Raw genomic sequence first — 24,583 nt, 5'->3', positions numbered from 1 at the left:
ACATACTAAAGCTGAGGATCCAATTTCAGTATAGGCTACTCGTGTGGTGATTAGAACAGTGGCATTATCTTGAGACTGCCCGAGGATTATCCCACCATTGGCACCAGTGTATTAATTAAATGGAAAGTGCTCAAACTGCACCAACTTGCAACCCTGTTGTGACAGGGAAATCTAACTACCGCCCATGCTATATAACTAAGTCCAGTCCTCTAGTACTACACTGACGTACTACACTTCCTTGAAATACTGAACTGATGCAACACATTTTCAGCAAGACACCATTTTCAATGAGACAGAAAAACAGACAATGAGTAGCCCATCGAAAAACTGAATCAGAAAGTTTGGGGCAATTATGCTGAATCCACATATTTTGCCTATGGACATGCTATTGTACACACACACTGTATGTCATCCACAGTCCTCTATGTACAGTGCGTTCAGAAATTATTCAGACCCCTTGACTTTTCCACATTTTGTTACATTACAGCCTTATTGTAAAAATGTCCTCATCAATCTATACACAATACCCTATAATGACAAAGTGAAAACAGGTTTTTAGACATTTTGGCAAAATACCTTATTTACATAAGTATTCAGACCCTTGCTATGAGACTGGAAATTGAGCTGAGCTGCATCCTGTTTGCATTGATCATCCTTGAGATGTTTCTACAACTTGATTGGAGTCCACCTGTGGTAAATTCAATTGATTGGAAATTATTTGTAACACACACCTGTCTGTATAAGGTCCCACAGTTGACAGTGCCTTTCAGAGCAAACCAAGCCCTAAGGTCGAAGGAATTGTCTGTAGAGCTCCGAGACAGAATTGTGTTGAGGCACAGATTGGGGGAAGGGTACCAAAACATTTCGGCAGCATTGAAGGTCCCCAAGAACACAGTGGCTTCCATCATTCTTAAATGGAAGAAGTTTGTAACCACCAAGAGCTTCAGAGTTCCTCTGTGGAGATGGGAGAACCGTCAAGAAGGACAACCATCTCTGTAGCACTCCACCAATCAGGCCTTTATGGTAGAGTGGCTTACGGAAGCCACTCCTCATTAAAAGGCACATGACAGCCTGCTTGGAGTTTGCCATAAAGCACCTAAATGACTCAGACCATGAGAAACAAGATTCTCTGGTCTGATGAATCCAAGATTGAACTCTTTGGCCTGAATGTCAAGCGTCACGTCTGGAGGAAACCTGGCACCATCCCTATGGTGAAGCATGGTGGTGGCAGCATCATGCTGTGAGGATGTCTTTCAGAGGCAGGGACTGGAAGACTAGTCAGGATCGATGGAAAGATGAATGGAGCAAAGTACAGAGAGATCCTTTATGAAAACTTGCTCCAGAGGGCTCAAGACCTCAGACTTGGGTGAAGTTTCTGTGTGGCTCAGTCGGTAGAGCATGGTGCTTGCAACGCCAAGCGTCGTGGGTTCGCTTCCCGCTAGGTCCACCCATATGTAAAAGTAGTGGCCCCAGCCGACTTGTAAGTCGCTTTGGACAAAAGCGTCTGCTAAATGGGATATTTTTTTAATTTTTTTTTTTAAGTTTCACCTTCCAACAGGACAACAAACCTAAGCACACAGCCAAGACATTGCAGGAGTGCCTTCGGGACAAGTATCTGAATGTCCTTGAGTGGTTCAGCCAGAGCCCGTACTTGAACCTGATCGAACATCTCTGGAGAGACCTGAAAATAGTTGTGCAGCGACACTCCCCATCCAACCTGACAGAGCTTGAGAAGATCTGCAGAGAGGAATGGGAGAAACTCCCCAAATACAGGTGTTCCAAGCTTTTAGCATAATACTCAAGAAGACTCAAGGATGTAATCGCTGCCAAAGGTGCTTCAACAAAGTACTGAGTAAAGGGCCTGAATACTTACGTAAATGTGATATTTCAGTTTTCCTGTTTTTGCTTTGTCATTATGGGGTATTGTGTGTAGATTGATGAGGGGAAAAAAACAATTGAATCCATTTTAGATTAAGGCTGTAACGTATCAACATTTGGAAAAAGTCAAGAGGTCTGAATACTTTCCGAATGCACTATAAATGAACACATCCCAAAAATAAAGTACAATAGAGAGCCTAAAGGTAATGCTACCTTTGTAGACTGTGATAGACGCACATCTGAAGTCAAAATTGTCTAATGAGTTATGTGTACTACATGTTGGAAGGCAGTTCCTATGTGATACTCAGTTGGACTAACAAACATAGCCTCCCTTCACCTCCAGAGAAACCTCAAGTAGAGTCTATATAGTAAGACAGTCTGGGATTGAATGCTTATTTTTCATCATCTCACAGAATAGAGCACTGAACCAGGCCATGAAAGGGATAACGATAATCATGTTACACTTGTCAGTCATTCAAAATGGTAAGTCAATTTCACAATAACAATCTCAAAACATCATAGGAAACATTATTTTGAAATAACCAGATTGAGTGTTTAAACGCCTTACTGTCGGATACAGGACCCTACAACCATTCAGTAATTGTGACATTATGTCTCTGTGGAAGTTCAGTAGGCATATTAAGACATTATGAAATGTAATGCATTTTTGAAACAGAATTGATTCGAGAACTATGGGTTGTTTGTAGATCGGGCCACTGTCTTTAGGCCTATATGACTTGCCTTCTTTGACATTCTGTTATGACTTCTACAGGTCTACATTTGGGAGAATCCCTGGGTGTATCACTGAAGAGCTTATCAGTGAAAGTGGGGGAGGATGCCATTCTGGACTGCCTTCTGTCCACTAACTGTAGATTGGCCACTGTAAGCTGGTACAGGCAAAGTACAGGAGAGAGGATTGAGATAGTACTGAGCTACCCCCTGACCAACACCTCCCATCTGCTCTACGTCAAGGCTTCCATCCCAACATGTTCACTGTCCAGACCAACGATAGCGGCCCATTTCACCAGCAGCAGTTAGTGATCCATGGATCTAAAGAGAATGACATGGCAGTTTATTACTGTGGACCTACAGAAGGACTTGAGAGAAACAACAACTGATTTGTAGAGATGAATGTAAGGTATACTATGTAATAACATTGTACTGTATCTGCAGATGTAGGATCTTAATTTGATAACTCTTTTGTTGCTGAGTATTTTCCTGCACAGCAGGAAATACAAACTTGTCGTTTATTCAATGTTTAAAAAGGCTTCTAAGGCTTGTAATTTCCACTTTAACATTTCTGACTGATTTGCCGTAAAAAAAAGAATTGTCAACCCCTACCGAAAATATCCTTTAATTACAATCCACATAATAATTCATATTTCCAGTTGCTACAGGATTATTTTTCTGTTGTAGCAAACTGGCTCAAATTAAAATCCTGCATCTGTATAAGGTACTCTGTAATGGCCTTCCAAAGCAACTCCTAATAAACTCTCAGGTTGATGTTGTTGTTTTGTTATTGCCATGTTCTGAGAGTGAATATTTCTCGTGGGTTGACTAACAGTATAATGGCAAAGGGAGAAGTAAAGGTAAGCCGCTTGTGGTTTTTATCACAGACAATCCTCATTGTCAGAATCCCCCAAATACTCCAGAGTGGGCAGAACTGGAGAAGTCGTACATGAGTCTACATTTGTTTCAGACACAACCACTCGTGCCAGTTCTTCTTGTTTTTCTATACTCCTTCAAACTGAATAACTGATCTACTTGTTTTGAGCCTGCAATAGAGGGGGACAACACGTGCCTTGGGAAAAAAAACTCATGTTCCACCCAGATAGTTTTTCACAACATTTCCTCTTTGCACCGGTGTCCCTCCTCTAGACCAACTTAGTTGTGAGAAAGTCTGTATCTTTAGAGGAGATAGCCATATGACTGTATCATTTATTGATATTCTCCTAATTAGTGATTAACTGACAGTTCTTAGCAGGATTGGGCTAAATGCTGAAATAAAAACCTGAGGTGAAAAACTATCTTTCCCTGCAGTAGAAGTCCATGTGAGAGGAGAGAGCTGTATGATACTAGGAGGACAAGACACCAATAAGGGACTCACAGCAGGTGGGCTTTTCTCTCCAGAGCACCAACTGAAACAGACAGAATGAACAGAGCACGAGGACTGTGTTTCACTTTACTACTACTGGGGTAACTTTCAGCTCAACTTTCAATCCAGATTGCATTGTAGGTACTATGTGGACTTTTGCAGTGTTCTGATGATAATTATGGTCATGTTTTTCCTTAGGTGTGTACATGGGAGCAAGTCTTCTCAAAGAGAAGTGGTATTCAGTAGAGGGATCCAACTCTTTATTGAAGGTAGGCTAGAATTAAATCCCTTTTGCATTAATAAAATGTAAATATATAGGTGAATTGTTTTTGGACACATTCTCCCACAACGCAGGCCACAATTGGGTCGTTCCACCAATTCGGTGCTTTTTGAGAAGTGTTCCAAAAAATGTTTGATTGCAAGTCCTTTTAACATTCTGTCATAAAGAGCCACTCAAATCAATTGTCACATGGTTTGCAGACAACAGGTGTAGACTAACAGTGAAATGCTTACTTATGGGTCAATGTCCAACAATGCAGAGTTAAAGCTAAGGTAAAACATTTAATAACAAATTTAAAAAGCGACACAAGGAATAAATATACAGTGATTAACAAATAACAATGAGTACAAAATAACATGGCTAAATACAGGAAGTAGAAAATAACATGGCTATATACAGGAAGTAGAAAATAACATGGCTATATACAGGGAACAGAAAGTAACATGGCTATATACAGGAAACAGAAAATAACATGGCTATTGATAGGAGGTAAAAAATAACATGTCTATATACAGGGAACAGAAAGTAACATGGCTATATACAGGGAACAGAAAATAACATGGCTATATACAGGGAACAGAAAATAACATGGCTATATAAAGGGAACAGAAAATAACATGGCTCTATACAGGGAACAGAAAATAACATGGCTATTGATAGGAGGTAAAAAATAACATGGCTATATACAGGGAACAGAAAGTAACATGGCTATATACAGGGAACAGAAAGTGACATGGCTATTGATAGGGAGTACAAAATAACACGGCTATATACAGGGAACAGAAAGTAACATGGCTATATACAGGGAACAGAAAATAACATGGCTATTGATAGGAGGTAAAAAATAACATGTCTATATACAGGGAACAGAAAGTAACATGGCTATATACAGGGAACAGAAAATAACATGGCTATATACAGGGAACAGAAAATAACATGGCTATATAAAGGGAACAGAAAATAACATGGCTCTATACAGGGAACAGAAAATAACATGGCTATTGATAGGAGGTAAAAAATAACATGGCTATATACAGGGAACAGAAAGTAACATGGCTATATACAGGGAACAGAAAGTGACATGGCTATTGATAGGGAGTACAAAATAACACGGCTATATACAGGGAACAGAAAGTAACATGGCTATATACAGGGAACAGAAAATAACATGGCTATATACAGGGAACAGAAAGTAACATGGCTATATACAGGGAACAGAAAATAACATGGCTATATACAGGGAACAGAAAATAACATGGCTATTGATAGGAAGTAAAAAGTAACATGACTATATACAGGGAACAGAAAATAACATGGCTATTGATAGGAGGTAAAAAATAACATGGCTATATACAGGAAGTAGAAAATAACATGGCTATATACAGGGAACAGAAAATAACATGGCTATATACAGGGAACAGAAAGTAACATGGCTATATACAGGGAACAGAAAATAACATGGCTATTGATAGGAGGTAAAAAATAACATGGCTATATACAGGAAGTAGAAAATAACATGGCTATATACAGGGAACAGAAAGTAACATGGCTATATACAGGAAGTAGAAAATAACATGGCTATATACAGGGAACAGAAAATAACATGGCTATATACAGGGAACAGAAAGTAACATGGCTATATACAGGGAACAGAAAATAACATGGCTATATACAGGGAACAGAAAATAACATGGCTATATACAGGGAACATAAAATAACATGGCTATTGATAGGAGGTAAAAAATAACATGGCTATATACAGGGAACAGAAAGTAACATGGCTATATACAGGGAACAGAAAATAACATGGCTATATACAGGGAACAGAAAATAACATGGCTATATACAGAGAACAGAAAATAACATGGCTATTGATAGGAGGTAAAAAATAACATGGCTATATACAGGGAACAGAAAGTAACATGTCTATATACAGGGAACAGAAAATAACATGGCTATATACAGGGAACAGAAAATAACATTTACATTTACATTTACATTTAAGTCATTTAGCAGACGCTCTTATCCAGAGCGACTTACAAATTGGTGAATTCACCTTCTGACATCAGTGGAACAGCCACTTTACAATAGTGCATCTAAATCATTTAAGGGGGGGGGTGAGAAGGATTGCTTTATCCTATCCTAGGTATTCCTTGAAGAGGTGGGGTTTCAGGTGTCTCCGGAAGGTGGTGATTGACTCCGCTGTCCTGGCGTCGTGAGGGAGTTTGTTCCACCATTGGGGGCCAGAGCAGCGAACAGTTTTGACTGGGCTGAGCGGGAACTGTACTTCCTCAGTGGTAGGGAGGCGAGCAGGCCAGAGGTGGATGAACGCAGTGCCCTTGTTTGGGTGTAGGGCCTGATCAGAGCCTGGAGGTACTGCGGTGCCGTTCCCCTCACAGCTCCGTAGGCAAGCACCATGGTCTTGTAGCGGATGCGAGCTTCAACTGGAAGCCAGTGGAGAGAGCGGAGGAGCGGGGTGACGTGAGAGAACTTGGGAAGGTTGAACACCAGACGGGCTGCGACGTTCTGGATGAGTTGTAGGGGTTTAATGGCACAGGCAGGGAGCCCAGCCAACGGCGAGTTGCAGTAATCCAGACGGGAGATGACAAGTGCCTGGATTAGGACCTGCGCCGCTTCCTGTGTGAGGCAGGGGCGTACTCTGCGGATGTTGTAGAGCATGAACCTACAGGAACGGGCCACCGCCTGATGTTAGTTGAGAACGACAGGGTGTTGTCCAGGATCACGCCAAGGTTCTTAGCGCTCTGGGAGGAGGAAACAATGGAGTTGTCAACCGTGATGGCGAGATCATGGAACGGGCAGTCCTTCCCCGGGAGGAAGAGCAGCTCCGTCTTGCCGAGGTTCAGCTTGAGGTGGTGATCCGTCATCCACACTGATATGTCTGCCAGACATGCAGAGATGCGATTCGCCACCTGGTCATCAGAAGGGGGAAAGGAGAAGATTAATTGTGTGTCGTCTGCATAGCAATGATAGGAGAGACCATGTGAGGTTATGACAGAGCCAAGTGACTTGGTGTATAGCGAGAATAGGAGAGGGCCTAGAACAGAGCCCTGGGGGACACCAGTGGTGAGAGCGCGTGGCGAGGAGACAGATTCTCGCCACGCCACCTGGTAGGAGCGACCTGTCAGGTAGGACGCAATCCAAGCGTGGGCCGCACCGGAGATGCCCAACTCGGATAGGGTGGAGAGGAGGATCTGATGGTTCACAGTGTCGAAGGCAGCCGATAGGTCTAGAAGGATGAGAGCAGAGGAGAGAGAGTTAGCTTTAGCAGTGCGGAGCGCCTCCGTGATACAGAGAAGAGCAGTCTCAGTTGAATGACTAGTCTTGAAACCTGACTGATTTGGATCAAGAAGGTCATTCTGAGAGAGATAGCGGGAGAGCTGGCCAAGGACGGCACGTTCAAGAGTTTTGGAGAGAAAAGAAAGAAGGGATACTGGTCTGTAGTTGTTGACATCGGAGGGATCGAGTGTAGGTTTTTTCAGAAGGGGTGCAACTCTCGCTCTCTTGAAGACGGAAGGGACGTAGCCAGCGGTCAGGGATGAGTTGATGAGCGAGGTGAGGTAAGGGAGAAGGTCTCCGGAAATGGTCTGGAGAAGAGAGGAGGGGATAGGGTCAAGCGGGCAGGTTGTTGGGCGGCCGGCCGTCACAAGAAGCGAGATTTCATCTGGAGAGAGAGGGGAGAAAGAGGTCAGAGCACAGGGTAGGGCAGTGTGAGCAGAACCAGCGGTGTCGTTTGACTTAGCAAACGAGGATCGGATGTCGTCGACCTTCTTTTCAAAATGGTTGACGAAGTCATCTGCAGAGAGGGAGGGGGGGGGGGGGATTCAGGAGGGAGGAGAAGGTGGCAAAGAGCTTCCTAGGGTTAGAGGCAGATGCTTGGAATTTAGAGTGGAAGAACGTGGCTTTAGCAGCAGAGACAGAGGAGGAAAATGTAGAGAGGAGGGAGTGAAAGGATGCCAGGTCCGCAGGGAGGCGAGTTTTCCTCCATTTCCGCTCGGCTGCCCGGAGCACTGTTCTGTGAGCTCGCAATGAGTCGTCGAGCCACGGAGCGGGAGGGGAGGACCGAGCCGGCCTGGAGGATAGGGGACATAGAGAGTCAAAGGATGCAGAAAGGGAAGAGAGGAGGGTTGAGGAGGCAGAATCAGGAGATAGGTTGGAGAAGGTATGATCAGAGGGAAGAGATGATAGGATGGAAGAGGAGAGAGTAGCGGGGGAGAGAGAGCGAAGGTTGGGACGGCGCGATACCATCCGAGTAGGGGCAGTGTGGGAAGTGTTGGATGAGAGCGAGAGGGAAAAGGATACAAGGTAGTGGTCGGAGACTTGGAGGGGAGTTGCAATGAGGTTAGTGGAAGAACAGCATCTAGTAAAGATGAGGTCGAGCGTATTGCCTGCCTTGTGAGTAGGGGGAAGGTGAGAGGGTGAGGTCAAAAGAGGAGAGGAGTGGAAAGAAGGAGGCAGAGAGGAATGAGTCAAAGGTAGACGTGGGGAGGTTAAAGTCGCCCAGGACTGTGAGAGGTGAGCCGTCCTCAGGAAAGGAGCTTATCAAGGCATCAAGCTCATTGATGAACTCTCCGAGGGAACCTGGAGGGCGATAAATGATAAGGATGTTAAGCTTGAAAGGGCTGGTAACTGTGACAGCATGGAATTCAAAGGAGGCGATAGACAGATGGGTAAGGGGAGAAAGAGAGAATGACCACTTGGGAGAGATGAGGATCCCGGTGCCACCACCCCGCTGACCAGAAGCTCTCGGGGTGTGCGAGAACACGTGGGCGGACGAAGAGAGAGCAGTAGGAGTAGCAGTGTTGTCTGTGGTGATCCATGTTTCCGTCAGTGCCAAGAAGTCGAGGGACTGGAGGGAGGCATAGGCTGAGATGAACTCTGCCTTGTTGGCCGCAGATCGGCAGTTCCAGAGGCTACCGGAGACCTGGAACTCCACGTGGGTCGTGCGCGCTGGGACCACCAGATTAGGGTGGCCGCGGCCACGCGGTGTGGAGCGTTTGTATGGTCTGTGCAGAGAGGAGAGAACAGGGATAGATAGACACATAGTTGACAGGCTACAGAAGAGGCTACGCTAATGCAAAGGAGATTGGAATGACAAGTGGACTACACTTATCGAATGTTCAGAACGTTAAGCTTACGTAGCAAGAATCTTATTGACTAAAATGATTGAAATGATACAGTACTGCTGGAGTAGGCTAGCTGGCAGTGGCTACGTTGTTGACACTACACTAATCAAGTCGTTCCGTCGAGTGTAATAGTTTCTACAGTGCTGCTATTCGGGGCTAGCTGGCTAGCTAGCAGTGTTGAATACGTAACGTTACGTTAAAAGAACGACAATAGCTGGCTAGCTAACCTAGAAAATCGCTCCAGACTACACAATTGTCTTAGATACAAAGACGGCTATGTAGCTAGCTAGCTACGATCAAACAAATCAAACCGTTGTACTGTAATGAAGTGAAATGAAAATGTGATACTACCTGTGGAGCGAGGCGGAATGTTGACCGGGTTGTTGAAGTTCAATTCGGAAGACGTTGGCTAGCTGTTGGCTAGCTAGCTAGCAGTGACTCCTACGTTAAGGACGACAAATAGCTGGCTAGCTAACCTCGGTAAATTAAGATAATCACTCTAAGTCTACACACTCTAAACTACACAATTACCTTGGATACGAAGACAGCAAAGACAACTATGTAGCTAGCTAACACTACACTAATCGAGTCGTTGAGTGTAATAGTTTCTACAGTGCTAGTGGACGTTAGCTAGCTGCTGTGCTAGTGGACGTTAGCTAGCTGCTGGGCAGAAAGCAGTGTAGACTACGTTAGGACGACGAAATACGATAATTACGCAATTATCTTTGATACAAAGACGGCTATGTAGCTAGCTAAGAAGAAATTGCTAAGATTAGACAAATCAAACCGTTGTACTATAATGAAATGTAATGAAAAGTTATACTACCTGCGAAAAGTTATACTACCTGCGGACCGAAGTGTAGATGCGACCGCTCGCTCCAACCCGGAACCGGAACCGGAAACATGGCTCTATACAGGGAACAGAAAATAATATGGCTATATACAGGGAACAGAAAATAACATGGCTATATACAGGGAACAGAAAATAACATGGCTATTGATAGGAGGTAAAAAATAACATGGCTATATGCAGGGAACAGAAAGTAACATGGCTATATACAGGGAACAGAAACTAACATGGCTATTGATAGGGAGTAAAAAATAACACGGCTATATACAGGGAACAGAAAGTAACATGGCTATATACAGGGAACAGAAAATAACATGGCTATATACAGGGAACAGAAAATAACATGGCTATATACAGGGAACAGAAAGTAACATGGCTATATACAGGGAACAGAAAATAACATGGCTATATACAGGGAACATAAAATAACATGGCTATTGATAGGAGGTAAAAAATAACATGGATATATACAGGAAGTAGAAAATAACATGGCTATATACAGGGAACAGAAAGTAACATGGCTATATACAGGAAGTAGAAAATAACATGGCTATATACAGGGAACAGAAAATAACATGGCTATATACAGGGAACAGAAAGTAACATGGCTATATACAGGGAACAGAAACTAACATGGCTATATACAGGGAACAGAAACTAACATGGCTATATACAGGGAACAGAAACTAACATGGCTATTGATAGGGAGTAAAAAGTAACATGGCTATATACAGGGAACAGAAAATAACATGGCTATATACAGGGAACAGAAACTAACATGGCTATTGATAGGGAGTAAAAAGTAACATGGCTATATACAGGGAACAGAAAATAACATGGCTATATACAGGGAACAGAAAGTAACATGGCTATATACAGGAAGTAGAAAATAACATGGCTATATACAGGGAACAGAAAATAACATGGCTATATTACAGGGAACAGAAAGTAACATGGCTATATACAGGGAACAGAAAATAACATGGCTATATACAGGGAACAGAAAGTAACATGGCTATATACAGGGAACAGAAAGTAACATGGCTATATACAGGGAACAGAAACTAACATGGCTATATACAGGGAACAGAAACTAACATGGCTATATACAGGGAACAGAAACTAACATGGCTATTGATAGGGAGTAAAAAGTAACATGGCTATATACAGGAACAGAAAATAACATGGCTATATACAGGGAACAGAAAGTAACCTGGCTATATACAGGTAACAGAAATTAACATGGCTATATACAGGGAACAGAAAATAACATGGCTATTGATAGGGAGTAAAAAGTAACATGGCTATATACAGGGAACAGAAAATAACATGGCTATTGATAGGGAGTGAAAAATAACATGGCTATATACAGGGAGTAGAAAATAACATGGCTATCTATATACAGGGAGTAGAAAATAACATGGCTATCTACATACAGGGAGTAGAAAATAACATGGCTATCTATATACAGGGAGTAGAAAATAGCATGGCTATCTATATACAGGGAGTATAAAATAACATGGCTATCTATATACAGGGAGTAGAAAATAACATGGCTATCTATATACAGGGAGTAGAAAATAGCATGGCTATCTATATACAGGGAGTAAAAAATAACATGACTATCTATATACAGGGAGTAGAAAATAGCATGGCTATCTATATACAGGGAGTAAAAAATAACATGGCAATATATAGAGTGGTGAAAATAACATGGCTGTATATAAAGAGGTGAAAATAACATGGCTATATATAGAGAGGTGAAAATAACATGGCTATCTATATACAGGGAGTATAAAATAACATGGCTATCTATAGGGAGTAGAAAATAACATGGCTATATATAGAGAGGAGAAAATAACATGGCTATCTATAGAGAGGAGAAAATAACATGGCTATCGATAGGGAGTCGAAAATAACATGGCTATATATAGTGAGTAGAAAATAACATGGCTATCTATAGGGAGTTGAAAATAACATGGCTATCTATAGGGAGTAGAAAATAACATGGCTATATATAGGGAGTAGAAAATAACATGGCTATCTATAGTGAGTAGAAAATGACACGGCTATATATAGAGAGGAGAAAATAACATGGCTATCTATATACAGGAAGTAAAAAATAGCGTGGCTTTGTACAGGAAGTATAAAATAACATGGCTACATACAGGGAGTAGAAAATAACATGGATTTCTATAGAGAGGAGAAAATAACATGGCTATCTATAGGGTGTAGAAAATAACATGGCTATATATAGGGAGTAGAAAATAACATGGCTATCTATAGGGAGTAGAAAATAACATGGCTACATACAGGGTGTAGAAAATAACATGGCTATCTATATACAGGAAGCAAAAAATAGCATGGCTTTGTACAGGAAGTATAAAATAACATGGCTACATACAGGGAGTAGAAAATAACATGGCTACATACAGGGAGTAGAAAATAACATGGCTACATACAGGGAGTAGAAAATAACATTGCTATATACAGGGAGTACCAGTACCGAGTCGATGTGCAGGGGTACGAGGTAATTGAGGTAGATATGTACTGTACATATAGGTACAGGTAGAGGTAAAGTGACTAGGCAACAGCACCTGTTAATTTTCATAAATTACAATAGTAAATGGCAATAAAACTCGACAGCTTGAAGTCCTAGACTCTGGACATGATTTACCTCTGGTTAGTTCAGTCATTCCTATGGGGGCAATTCATAGGAAAAGTGTCTACAAAAATACACCATTACTTTTGCTCTCTATTAAGTGCCAAATAAAGTAACAACTTTAACTGTGACACGGTTGAGGATTTCATCTGAAATCAGCCATAAATCCCCTTGTGACAGGTGGGATTGAAAGCTTGTTGTGTGAAACAGGGAGTGGCATTTGCATGCAAGCTTTACCATCAACAATGTTTTTGTTAAAAACATGTCTAGCCTGTCTATCTATGGGTAACAGGGTTGATGTGTTATGCTCGACCTGCTCAGTTTTCCCCCACGACACCAGACAATTGCCAAAAAAGAGCAGAACCAACTCAGCTGCTTTTACACTATGATTGGACAATTATATGTTCAATGTTTCTTGTGAAAAAGGAATAGTTAAAGGAATAGTTTCACCGTATTAAAAAACAAAAGCTCAGTTCACGTAACAGGGATGACCTTAAAATGAGGGGTGGATGTAAATGAATCATAACAATAATAAATAATCATCTTCAGATATGGCTTTGTGAAAGCAATATATTAACTAGGAAACTTGGAGAAAGTTTGGGTGAAGTGGGTTAAAATAGTCCAAGGTTACACAGGGTTGATGCTGAGTTTTGAAACTTTATTTATTTATTTACTTAATTTACTATAATTTTAAGGACAGATGGAGGAGAAGAGAAGCAATAACAGGTAGGGAACATTTAATAAAAACACAGACATGAAACAGAACACAGACAGCGTCTGGACAGGGGAAACATAAACAACAATAATGCTGACACAGGGAACCAACTGAGGAACAGACAGATATAGAGGGGCAATCCACAAATTTTGAAGGAGTCCAGGTGAGTCCAATGAGCACTGATGCTGGTGACAGGTGTGCATAATGAAGGGAAGCCTGGCACCCTTGAGCGCCAGAGAGGCGGAGCGGGAGCAGGTGTGACAGTTCAGCCGGCGTCCCAACTGGGCGAGCCTGACGGGCTGGCCGAGGCATGGGTGCTGGACTAGCCGGCTGAGGCGTAGAAGCCCGATGAGCCAGCCGAGGCGTGGAAGCCGACGGGCCGGGTGAGGTGTGAAAGCCTGACGAAACGGCTGAGGCGTGGGAGCCCGACGAGCCGGCTGAGGCATGACGTGGGATGGACGCCTGCCGAGCCAACCGAGGCAAGAAAACGTCTCGAGCCAGCTAAGGCGTGGAAGCCTAACGAGCCAGCTAAGGCATGGAAGCCTAACGAGCCAGCGTGGAAGCCGACTGGCCGGGTGAGGCGTGAAAGCCTGACGAAACGGCTGAGGCACCCCCGGTTCCATCGGCGATGGTATTGACTTCCGGCGCCGACAGAGATGGCCGTCTTGCTTCGCGTTCCTAGGAAACTATGCAGTTTTTTGTTTTTTTTACGTGTTATTACATTGGTACCCCAGGTCATCTTAGGTTTCATTACATACAGTCGAGAAGAACTACTGAATATAAGAGCAGCGTCAACTCACCATTAGTACGACCAAGAATATGACTTTCCCGGAGCGGATCCTGTGTTCTGCCTTCCACCCAGGACAACGGAATGGATCCCAGCCTGCGACCCAAAACAACGACGTCGTAAATAAGGCAAACGAAGCGGTCTTCTGGTCAGGCTCCGGAGACAGGCACATCGTGCGCCACTCCTGAGCATACTACTCGCCAATGTCCAGTCTCTTGACAACAAGGTTGATGAAATCCGAGCAAGGGTAGCATTCCAGAGGGACATCAGGGACTGTAACGCTCTTTGCTTCACGGAAACTTGGCTCACTGGAGAGACGCTATCGGAGTCGGTGCAGGCAGCTGGTTTCTCCACGCATCGCGCCGACAGAAACAAACATCTTTCTGGTAAGAAGAGGGGCGGGGGCGTATGCCTTATGGCTAACGAGAAGTGGTGTGGCCACAACAACATACAGGAACTCAAGTCCTTCTGTTCACCTGATTTAGAATTCCTCACAATCAAATGTTGATCGCATTATCTACCAAGGGAATTCTCTTTGATTATAATCACAGCCGTATATATTCCCCCCCATGCAGACACATCGATGGCTCTGAACGAACTTTATTTGACTCTTTGCAAACTGGAATCCATACATCCTAAGGCTGCATTCATTGGAGCTGGGGATTTTAACAAGACTAATCTGAAAACAAGACTCCCTAAATTGTATCAGCATATCGATTACACAACCAGGGCTGGCAAAACCTTGGATCATTGCTATTCTAACTTCCGTGACGCATATAAGGCCCTGCCCCGCCCTCCTTTCGGAAAAGCTGACCACGACTCCATTTTGTTGATCCCTGCCTACAGACAGAAACTAAAACAAGAAGCTCCCACGCTGAGGTCTGTCCAACACTGGTCCGACCAATCTGATTCCACACTCCAAGACTGCTTCCATCACGTGGACTGGGATATGTTTCGTATTGCGTCAGACAACAACATTGACGAATACGCTGATTCGGTGTGCGAGTTCATTAGAATGTGCGTTGAAGATGTCGTTCCCGTAGCAACTATTAAAACATTCCCAAACCAGAAACCGTGGATTGATGGCAGCATTCGCTTGAAACTGAAAGCGCGAACCACTGCTTTTAATCAGGGCAAGGTGACCGGAAACATGACCGAATACAAACAGTGTAGCTATTCCCTCCGCAAGGCAATCAAACAAGCTAAGCGTCAGTATAGAGACAAAGTAGAATCTCAATTCAACGGCTCAGACACAAGAGGTATGTGGCAGGGTCTACAGTCAATCACGGATTACAAAAATAAAACCAGGATGTCTTGCTCCCAGGCAGACTAAATAACTTTTTTGCCCGCTCTGAGGACAATACAGTGCCACTGACACGGCCTGCAACCAAAACATGTGGCCTCTCCTTCACTGCAGCCGAGGTGAGTAAAACATTTAAACGTGTTAACCCTCGCAAGGCTGCAGGCCCAGACGGCATCCCCAGCCGCGCCCTCAGAGCATGCGCAGACCAGCTGGCTGGTGTGTTTACGGACATATTCAATCAATCCCTATCCCAGTCTGCTGTTCCCACATGCTTCAAGAGGGCCACCATTGTTCCTGTTCCCAAGAAAGCTAAGGTAACTGAGCTAAACGACTACCACCCCTTAGCACTCACTTCCGTCATCATGAAGTGCTTTGAGAGACCATATCACCTCCACCCTACCTGACACCCTAGACCCACTCCAATTTGCTTACCGCCCAAATAGGTCCACAGACGATGCAATCTCAACCACACTGCACACTGCCCTAACCCATCTGGACAAGAGGAATACCTATGTGAGAATGCTGTTCATCGACTACAGCTCGGCATTTAACACCACAGTACCCTCCAAGCTCGTCATCAAGCTCGAGACCCTGGGTCTCGACCCCACCCTGTGCAACTGGGTACTGGACTTCCTGACGGGCCGCCCCCAGGTGGTGAGGGTAGGCAACAACATCTCCACCCCGCTGATCCTCAACACTGGGGCCCCACAAGGGTGTGTTCTGAGCCTTCTCCTGTACTCCCTGTTCACCCACGACTGCGTGGCCACGCACGCCTCCAACTCAATCATCAAGTTTGCGGACGACACAACAGTGGTAGGCTTGATTACCAACAGTGATGAGACGGCCTACAGGGAGGAAGTGAGGGCCCTCAGAGTGTGGTGTCAGGAAAATAACCTCACACTCAACGTCAACAAAACTAAGGAGATGATTGTGGACTTCAGGAAACAGCAGAGGGAACACCCCCCTATCCACATCGATGGAACAGTAGTGGAGAGGGTAGTAAGTTTTAAGTTCCTCGGCATACACATCACAGACAAACTGAATTGGTCCACCCACACAGATAGCATTGTGAAGAAGGCGCAGCAGCGCAACCTCAGGAGGCTGAAGAAATTTGGCTTGTCACCAAAAGCACTCTCAAACTTCTACAGATGCACAATCGAGAGCATCCTGGCGGGCTGTATCACCGCCTGGTACGGCAACTGCTCCGCCCACAACCGTAAGGCTCTCCAGAGGGTAGTGAGGTCTGCACAGCGCATCACCGGGGACAAACTACCTGCCCTCCAGGACACCTACACCACCCGATGTCACAGGAAGGCCATAAAGATCATCAAGGACAACAACCACCCGAGCCACTGCCTGTTCGCTCCGCTATCATCCAGAAGGCGAGGTCAGTACAGGTGCATCAAAGCTGGGACCGAGAGACTGAAAAACAGCTTCTATCTCAAGGCCATCAGACTGTTAAACAGCCACCACTAACATTGAGTGGCTGCAGCTAACACACTGACTCAACTCCAGCCACTTTAATAATGGGAATTGATGGGAAATGATGTAAAATATATGACTAGCCACTTTAAACAATGCTACCTAATATAATGTTTACATACCCTACATTATTCATCTCATATGTATACATATATACTGTACTCTATATCATCTACTGCATCTTTATGTAATACATGTATCACTAGCCACTTTAACTATGCCACTTTGTTTACATATTCATCTCATATGTATATACTGTACTCGATACCATCTACTGTATCTTGCCTATGCCGCTCTGTACCATCACTCATTCATATATCTTTATGTACATATTCTTTATCCCCCTACACTTGTGTGTATAAGACAGTAGTTTTGGAATTGTTAGTTAGATTACTTGTTGGTTATTACTGCATTGTCAGAACTAGAAGCACAAGCATTTCGCTACACTCGCATTAACATCTGCTAACCATGTGTATGTGACAAATAAAATTTGATTTGATTTGATTTGATGGGCCCAACGTTACCAACAAAAACAAAAAACAAAGACTCCCTGATGCTTCCAATAGTGGTGTCAGACACGGACAACGAAAAGTAAACTACAATAATGCTGACACGGGGAACACAACTGAGGAACAGACAGACATAGAGGGGCAATCAACAAAATGAAGGAGTCCAGGTGAGTCCAATGAGCGCTGATGCGTGTAATGATGGTGACAGGTGTGCGTAATGAAGGGCAGCCTGGCGCCCTCGAGCGCCAGAGAGGGGGAGTGGGAGCAAGCATGATAATAATATAACAGGCTTTAAAATTCAATATTGGTGCACAATTTCTACTTCAAATATCAAAAGGACACAAAATGCTCGCATTTCGTGGAACGACCCAATTGCCTGTATTCAATAACATTTGTTCAAGATATACTGTAGTACAGAGTTCCAAATATTTCTAAACGTGTTTGGTTCCAACACCTTTCACCCTGAGAGCGTCATGCATGTTGATGTTCTTTCTCTCCTCAGGTTTGAGCCCTTCTAATCCCTCTGTAGTAATCCTCTCCTCATTTGGGGACAAACCTGGTGCCTCACCTACACTGGTGTGTATACTCAGTGGTTTAAAAACACACCATTTGTTGGACATCATTTGGTGGATCAATGACACAGTGGTAACCCCTGAGAACAATGCCATTTTGAGATCCAGGGGAAGTGATGGCACGTACACAACTACCGGACTGTGGACTATGTCTGGAAAGGACTGGAATATCTATAGTAACTATGAGTGTGGAACCAGACATGAAGGAAAGCATTATAGAAATGGTACACAGCCCTCGCTTTGCATGGATTTTACTTGATTACAAATATTTGTTAACCTATCAAAAATTATCCTTAGCATTTCATGTACAATCTTTACTATTATTAAAGTATTCATGATGTTTCTTGAGTATTTTAGTGAAAAAGCAGGTTGCAAGTTCAAATCCCTGAGCTGACATGGTACAAATCTGTTGTTCTGCCATTGAACAGGCAGTTTACCCACCGTTCCTAGGCTGTCACTGAAAATAAGAATTTGTTCTTAACTGACTTGCTTAGTTAAAGAAAAAAATACAAAAAAATAAATAAAGATTATATTTCTGGTTGCCATTACCATATGTTGACAATAGAGGGAGCTCACTGCCTGCAGTTGAAGGGGTTGTAGTGTTTGTGTTGAGTGGTGGTAAGTTCATATGCGTGGCATCTGTTTCACAAACTCACTGATTTCAACTGAGACAATGCTGCTCTTGTTCCTGGATGTATCTCTCAACAACAAGCTGTTATACAAATGGTCATATGCACAAAGCTGAATACTCTAGTTTATGTTCCAAACAACAATTGTGTTTCTGTCAGCCCTCTAAAAATATTTTTACATAATTTATAACTTCATAATATCATCAATAAAATATAAAAATAATTAACTGCACTGCACTTTCACATACAAACTCACAACCACTTCTTTATTTTGTCCTGGTCATGCATGCGTTTGCTTATATTCTTGGGGCCACTGGTTGCTGTCTGATTCCTGTGAAGAATTAACCATAACAACCCAATTGCCATTATCAGCCAATGAAATTGCTGTTGGAGCTCAGCTAACTGCTTGCTGTGTGAGTAAATTCAGCAGATTTGGGACACTTGTTGAAGAAACCTTGGAGATATGAGGAATTTCTGAATGGGAGATGGGATGGGAAAACGTTTACGTCCTGAGTGTGTGTCTGTGAGCTGTTTCCAATTTGAAAGGCAACGTGCTTTGGGAGTACACCCAGAAAAAAGTTTTATCTAGAACCTCGGGTTCTTCGGCTGTCCCCATAGGATAACCCTTTGAAGAACCCTTTTTGGTTCCAGGTAGAAGAACCCTTTTGGGTTCCATAAAGAACCATTTTTACAGAGGGTTCTACATGGAACCCAAAATGATTCTACCTGGATCCAAAAAAGGTTCATCTATAGGGACAATGAAGAACCCTTTTGGAACCCTTTTTTCTAATAGTGAAGAACCCTTTTGGAACCCATTTTTCTAAGAGTGTATGTACCCCGTCCGATTCATCTCACTGCCAAGTGTAGCCTGCTGGCTTCACAATAACTTCAACGTGACCACTGCTTGGGGTACTATCATGGAAAATGAACCATAATATGGACTTGGTATTTTACCAAATAGGGATTTCTTCTGTATAAAACCCCTACCTTCTCACAACACTACTGATTGGCTCAAACGCATTAAGGAGGATGTTACACAGAGTGGAACAGGGGAACCCAAGAGCAGACTCAGACGAGGAAACTGGGATCAAGTAACCAAGGTATTAATTGAAACACAGGGGGAAGATGGAGTGCAGGCCAGGGCAAGCTTGGGTGGACTGCAGGAAACCAGGTGCGGAGGCTGAGGCTGGAGCGAGAGGGGTTGGGGCATCCACCCACACAATCACACACAGAGCGAGAGAGAGAGGGAGAGAGTACTGGGGGAGTGGCGGCAGGTCAAGGAGACACAGGATGAGCAGTAGAGGGCGTGACAGGAGTAGATGTAACAAAGGAAAGAAATTCCACTATTTAACTTTTAACAAGGCACACTTGTTAATTGAAATGCATTCCAGGTGACTAACTCATGAAGCTGGTTGAGAGAATGCCAAGAGTATGCAAAGCTGCTGTCAAGGCAAAGGGTGGCTACTTTGAAGAATCTCAAATATAACATATATTTTGATTTGTTTAACAGTAATAGTAAAAATAAAGAAAAACCCTAGAATAAGTAGGTTTGTCTAATCTTTTGAATGGTACTGTACTTGTGAAATATGTTGTTGCCCCCATGGACTGATCTCAGATTTTGTATTTTACCTCCTAATGGTCACGGTAAGGATACAGTGGGGTAATTTGATCCTAGATCTGCACATGGGGTCAACCTGCATCTCTATAAGGACACCAGCAAATAAACAGTGTGTGTCACTGCATTTGGGCTGTTCTATGGAAGAGGTCAGGAAGCTCACCCATTCATTTTGGTTTCTCTGACTAAGCAGGAAGTACCTTTGTGCTCAGCCCTCACTGATTGGCTGTGGTGATGAGAGACATGTACTGCATGACTATTGGAGTTGTAGATAGAGAGGGGGAGGGGGATAGGGGGAGGGATGGAGGAAGGGAACAGGGAGCTATGCGACTATTTATCCATGTGACATAACAGTCTTTTACAATTGCCTCCTCACCGTACACACACACACACACACACACACATGCTCAGCAGTCACACACACAAACACACACACACACACAGGCTCTGTCACTATCACAAGATTTGCCAGCCCAATTGGAGGCAATGGCATTTTCACTACGGATGGAGTGGGTTGGCCTGTGGCCTCGTTAACCTGAAGTGCTGAAAGGATGGAAACCAGGAGATGATCTGGATGAAGCCAGCTGGTGGTTGCTTGGGGAGAAAATAGAAACAAAGGCCTCATTAAAGGATTTCAAATGTTAAAGAATTAGTTGGCTGGTGGTTTGACGAGATGTTTGTCGGCAGCTGTGACATTAATGTCCTGAAATTTCAAGCAAAACTTTGAGAGGATGAATATGCTTTTTCTGATGAAAGTTCCAGACAAAGTACAGTAGTTTGTTAAATAGCCCCTAAACCCCTAGCAACCTTACAACCCCCACTGAAGATAGGGGCATATTCCCTTTCATAGCTTTAGATTATACGATACAAACTCAGTCGTGTGTAGATGAATAATGAGTAGAATGAATGAGTAGTGAGACATGCTCAGGGGTGGGTTCTTAGTCCCCTCCTGTACTCCCTATTCACCCACGACTGGATGGCCACACACGACTCCAATAACATCACCACCGGAGGGTGAAGTCTTGGACCAAAAGGCTCCTGAACAGCTTCTACCCCTAAGCCATTAGACTTCTGAACAGTTAACAAAATGGGTACCTGGACTTTTTACATTGACCCCGTTCTTTTGCACTGATTCTCTTGCATTGGCTTTATGCACACTCACCGGATACCACTCAAACATACTACACACACACACACACACACACACACACACACACACACACACACACACACACACACACACACACACACACACACACACACACACTCCATATGCTCACACACATAAAACCCACACATATATGCATATTGACGCCACACACTCACACAGACACACTTTCACACTATTTCACACTCTTCACATACACCGATGCTACTCTGTTTATTGTCTATCCTGATTTGCCGAGTCACTTTTACCCCTTCCTATATGTACATATTACCTCAATTACCTCAATTGCCTCGTACCCCTACACATTGACTCGGTACCAGTACTTATTGTATATAGCCTCGTTGTTGTTATTTAATTGTGTTACTATTTCCTTTTTTTGTGCAAATTGTTCATACTTTTTTAACTCTGCAATGTTGGGAAAAGACTCACAAGAAAGCATTTTACGGTAAAGTCGCCACCTGTTGTATTTGGCACATGTGACAAATACATTTGATTTGATTTGCTGCAACTCAACATGTCAATATGTGACTGCTGACACTGGTTATTATCAGTACCCCTCAATAACAACAGTTGTCTGACGCAACTGGCCTGGCTGCCTGCAGGTCTGCTCTACCGGTTGGGCCCTTGGTGTTCGACAGCTGAACCCTGTCTGTCTGAAGCTGCAGACATGTTGTTCAGCTGCAGAAATAGTCCTACCAGATAAGAGGAATGTAGTAAACAGATACCAGTCATGTTTTAATCCTTAAAGTCTGTATAATTGGAATGAGTTTGCACTACAAAGTCTGTCAGCAAAGGAGAGTGGGGAGATGTTAGTTAGGACTATATAAACCCCATTTTGAAGCTAGTTTATGCTTCTTGGCCTCAATTCAGTGAATCAAACTTTTGTTTTTTGGGACCAATTTTTCTTTTTCTTTTTACCCTTTAGGAGGTCAGAAGCTGACAATTGTCCAGTCTGTTCAATCTCCCCCAACTCCCCACCTCCACCACCCAACCTCATGTATTTTTACAGCAGACAAGCAGGAAAGGGATTCTTTGTACAAAAACATGCAATAAATACATTTTCCATGCAAAACGGAGGAACTTGGCTGAATTGTGTAACATTGTGTAACCGAGCTGAAGCCACTTCACTGGCAATGGTCCCTCTAGTCTAAACTGCCGCGCAGAAGAAATATCACGCCACGCAGAGAGGCGTGATTGAACTTCGCTGAGTACACCCCATTTAATTTGCACTATATAGATCAATGTTTTTTCTGTGATCGAATAAACATTATGTCAGCCCCTTTTCAATGCTACAAACCAAAACAAATCTATATTTGCATGATTTAGTCTATGATTTTGTTGTTGAGAGAGCCAGAGCGCAGCAGAGTATATTGGCGGGGGTAGAATGCGAGCGAATGCGCTTTTCAGATCAGTTCATATCAGAGTGCCGCGGGTGCACATTTGTTGATATTCTTTGCTCGTTAGCGAGCAATTAGCCCAATTATAGCTAAATATAGGTCAGCAATGGGGAGTTTCTGATTCCTACAAGAGTACAAAACATGTATTCAGGTAAAAAGCTTATGTCTTAATTAAAATCAAATGTTATTTTACACGTGTGCCGAATACAACCTTACAGTGAAATGTTTACTGACAAGCCCTTAACCGACAATGCAGTTTCAAGAAAAATACAAAAAATATATATATATTAGTAACAAATTATTAAAGAGCAGCAGTAAAATAACAATAAAATACATGGGTTACTGGTATAGAGTCAATGTGCAGCACCGGTTAGTCAAGGTAGTTGAGGTAATATGTACATGTAGGTAGAGTTATTATAGTGACTATGCATAGATAATAAACAGAGAGTAGCAGCAGCGTAAAATAGTTTGGGTAGCCATTTGATTAGATGTTCAGGAATCTTATGATTTGGGGGTAGAAGCTGTTTTGAAGCCTCATGGACCTAGACTTGGCGCTCCGGTACTGCTTGCCAAGCAGTAACAGAGAGAACAGTCTATGACTAGGGTGGCTGGAGTCTTTGACAATTTTTAGGGCCTTCCTCTGACACCGCCTGGTATAGAGGTCATGGATGGCAGGAAGCTTGGCCCCAGTGATGTACTGGGCTGTACGCATTACACTTTGTAGTGCCTTGCGGTCCTAGGCCGAGCAGTTGCCATACCCGGCAGTGATGCAAACAGTCAGGATGCTCTCGATGGTGCAGCTGTAGAATATTTTGAGGATTTGAGGACCCATGCCAAATATTTTCAGTGTCTTGAGGGGGAATAGGTTTGTCGTGCCCTCTTCATGACTGTCTTGGTGTGTTTGGACCACGTTAGTTTGTTGGTGATGTGGACAACAAGGAACTTGAAACTTTCAACCTGTTCCACTACAGCCCTGTTGATGAGAATGGGGGCGTGCTCGATCCTCCTTTTCCTGTAGTTCACAATCATCTCCTTTGTCTTGATCGCATTGAGGGATAAGTTGTTGTCCTGGCACCACAAGGCCAGGTCTCTGACCTCCTCCCTATAGGCTGCCTTGTGGTTGTCGGTGACCAGGCTTACCACTGTTGTGTCATTGGCAAACTAAATGGGTAGTGTTGTATTTTGAGACAGGCTTGAATATGCAAATAAGTCAATGGGCAGAGGGGTAGCCTACATTGTCTAATTTTCTTTAAGGTAATAATAGTAGATTTTATTTTGTAAAGTGGTTTCTTGCATCATACAACACAATACAATGCAATCTATTTGGCCAATGGTGTTACAGACCAAGTAAAAAAAACAATAATTCATTCATGTCAAGCCCTTCATAATGTAATAACGTTTTAAAAGTTTAATTCAATGTAGGCCTGCTGTCACGACTTCCACCGAAGGTGGCTCCTCTCTCTGTTCAGGCGGTGCTCGGCGGTCGTCGTTGCCGGC

At 43.3% G+C, this 24,583-nt stretch overlaps 1 long non-coding RNA gene across 1 annotated transcript; it reads left to right on the top strand.

Moving 5' to 3' along the window:
- Nucleotides 1-3,986: 3,986 nt before the first annotated feature.
- Nucleotides 3,987-19,495, top strand: LOC135524664 (uncharacterized). The gene is made up of 3 exons (XR_010453009.1): nt 3,987-4,074; nt 4,172-4,242; nt 18,208-19,495. It is a non-coding gene; the product is annotated as an uncharacterized LOC135524664 (long non-coding RNA).
- The last annotated feature ends 5,088 nt before the right edge of the window (nt 19,496-24,583 follow it).

The sequence above is a fragment of the Oncorhynchus masou genome, chromosome 31 (genome assembly GCF_036934945.1).
Source record: "Oncorhynchus masou masou isolate Uvic2021 chromosome 31, UVic_Omas_1.1, whole genome shotgun sequence".
Classification (NCBI taxonomy): domain Eukaryota; kingdom Metazoa; phylum Chordata; class Actinopteri; order Salmoniformes; family Salmonidae; genus Oncorhynchus; species Oncorhynchus masou.
The sequence above is the reverse complement of the archived record's forward strand: the minus strand, read 5'-3'. Positions and strand labels throughout refer to the sequence as shown.